Below are 3,013 nucleotides of genomic sequence, written 5' to 3' on the forward strand. Positions count from 1 at the left end.
TCAGGGTCTGTAGCCAGGCTGCCCTTGTTATTCATGGCCAAGTACAACATCCTTATCCATCAGAAAAGTGAAAACTAAAATGATTCTGAGATTCCATCTTACACCTGTAAGAATGACTAAGATTGAGAAACGTGGCAGCGGTGTATGCGAGCCAGGCAAGGCTGAGGTGGCAGTAGCAGCAGGGCCTAGTGCATGGCTGGGCGGCCTGTGCTGTGGTCTTCCCACGGGTCCCTGGGAGAGGGCGCGCAGCAGACAAGGGAGCAGTGGTGGAGGCCCAGTGGCGTCCTTCTGCCCTGCAGCCTGAACCTGGGCAGCTGGAGGGTTCTGCTGCCCAAGCATGGGAATTCTCTTCACTAGTATCTGGAGGCTGTTCAATCACCAGGAGCACAAATTTATCATTGTTGGGCTGGATAACGCAGGGAAAACTACCACCCTTTACCAGTTTTCTTTGAAGTTGTACACACATCCCCTACAATAGGAACCAATGTGGAAGAGATCGTGGTTAATAATATGCGTTTCCTGATGTGGGATATTGGTGGTCAAGAGTCACTACATTCTTCCTGGAACACTTACTATACTAACACTGAGTTTGTAATAGTTGTTGTGGACAGCACAGACAGAGAACGGATCTCTGTAACCAGAGAAGAGCTCTACGAAATGCTAGCCCATGAGGACCTAAGAAAAGCTGCATTGCTGATTTTTGCTAATAAACAAGATGTTAATGAATGCATGACAGTAGCAGAAATCTCCCAGTTTTTGAAGCTCACTTCTATAGAAAACGACCTGTGGCATATCCAGGCGTGCTGCGCTCTTGGCGAGGAGTTACGTCAAGGACTTGAGTGGATGATGTCACGGCTGAAGATCCAATGATCTCTACTGACCTCTTCCTACGGACTCTATCAATAAAGGGCTGGCTTTACCTGAAAGCTGCAAAAACGGTTCACATATATTTATAATAAACTGATTAGAGAATTTTTCTATAAGAAGATAAAATAAGACCATTTATTTGAAAACAAAGATGAAATGTCACCACCCAATTTGCTCTCTCATTCCTTCCAAAGTGCGTTGACGCTGTGGCTGACACTTTCCCATGATAAGTCCTCTCACGATACAGTATAGCTGTGGTGAGTACGAAGGAAGAGGAAGACATTTGAACTGAAGAGCTTTATTGTCAGAGTGACTTTCCCACCCCACCCCAGGTTGAATGCTCCTTTCTCATTACATTGAATCAAATACAAATAAGCACAGATACTATTTCCAGTTTTTAAAAAATGTAATATCATGGAAAGTATTTTGCTTAAAGTTGAATATGTATTGTGTATATACCTTAAGTTCAGGTTAATGGCTTTGATTTGTATTCTAAAAAAAAGCAAATGACACAAATAATAACCTTAGTTATTACCCTAGTGTCATTCAGTACCAACATTGGTGTTAAGTGTCATTTCTGTGGTTTCCTCTCTGTTCTCTGTGTTTTCCTAACAAGCCAACCCTGACCCAGAATTCTTGAGCTGCTCCTTAAAATCAAAGCAGGAAAAAGCATGACGCTGTGTACCAGTTGCTCAGTTATAGAGATGGAAAAATAATGCAAGTGAGTAGAGTGTCTGCTAGACACCTGGCCAAGTGTGACTGGGCAGAATTACACGGTAAGCAATTACCAGACTTCCTGTTCTGTTGATTCTTACTCCAACCCAGCTACTAATCAGTCATAAATTGTGATTAAAACTACCAGGTAATTTTTAATTGAAAATCATGGTGTGAAATATATCTATCCAAAGGTAACATTCTATAAATAGCAGTATTTAATTTTTAGCTGCAGCCTTTTTTCAGCATTAAATTATATGACAAACAGCTGAAATGAATTTGAGAGTAAACATAAGGCACAGTTCCAATTAACATTGATGATTTCTCAGTTTGCAGGTTTGTTTATGTAGGTTTTCATATATGTTCTTCTACTGCATAAATAAAATCCCTTGTTGCATAGTTAGGAAATCCAAAATACTCTGAATGCTTTCAAGAATTATTTGTAATAGAAGAAATTTGACCCCAAACACCTTTATATTTGTTCATTTTTAAAATTTATCTAAAAGTTTAAGGTATTTCTTTCAAAACAAAAACAAAATTATCATTTGTTTTAACATATTCTTGGTGACTCTGGATGCCTTTTGTGCCCTGGAAATTTGAAGGTTAATCAAAACTGTCAAGATTTAGGATATTAAAAAAAAAGATGTGGTAAGAGATAGAAGTCCACATTATAAGCCTTGATGAAACTTTGAAAAATCAGTAAAATGTGGAACATTTAATGTCTAAAGCCATCAGGTGCATGAGTGTTAACAGGTGTTTTGTGTTTCAGATATGCTCTGAAGCTCCTAGCTCACTCTCAGCATTTAATGTTTCCACTTAGAAAATCAACCCTCAATCACTGGGCTTTGTAATGCTAAGTTCTGGCCATACATAGTTCTCATACTTTTTCAAATCACAATGAGAATTTTCCTATTGTATATTTAAAAATCCCCTTAAAGACTCAAATCTACTGTCTAGTTTTCTCAGAGAAAAAGAGCCTGTAAGGCAGCCCCACCCACTTCTCCTGTGCCCAGACCTACAGCTTTTCAACTTTGTGTTTTTTAATTTGAATAATCATGTGCATAGTTGCTTGGATCCCTGTTACATGAGTTAAACACACACCAGCACATTATGGTGTTGCCAAGGTATTAGCTAGAATTTTTTCATAATCGGATGTTTAAAGCATTAACTCCAATGTTAAGGTTGGCATAGTATGGTCAGTTACTGATGTCATAAGAAAGCATGAAACTTTACCACTTTTACAAAATACAAAGTTTTTGGTTTTTAAATCCTTTTAAGCTAAGCATAAAAATGATATGATACCTGTGTACTTGTACATAAAACCAAAATTATGACCTAGTAAAAAGATTTAATATATGAAAATACCAAAACTGTCAAACAGTATTAGGCCTAGATATGGCAGAGTGCCCCTTATTGTCATGCTGGCAGTTTA

The 3,013-nt window shown here is 38.4% G+C and overlaps 1 pseudogene; it reads left to right on the forward strand.

Annotated features, from left to right (window-relative positions):
- Positions 1 to 337: 337 nt before the first annotated feature.
- On the forward strand, positions 338 to 870 carry LOC121138461 (annotated as a pseudogene).
- Positions 871 to 3,013: the final 2,143 nt, after the last annotated feature.

This window comes from Mesocricetus auratus, unplaced genomic scaffold (assembly GCF_017639785.1).
Source record: "Mesocricetus auratus isolate SY011 unplaced genomic scaffold, BCM_Maur_2.0 contig_13203_pilon_obj, whole genome shotgun sequence".
In the NCBI taxonomy this organism is placed as follows: Eukaryota; Metazoa; Chordata; class Mammalia; order Rodentia; family Cricetidae; genus Mesocricetus; species Mesocricetus auratus.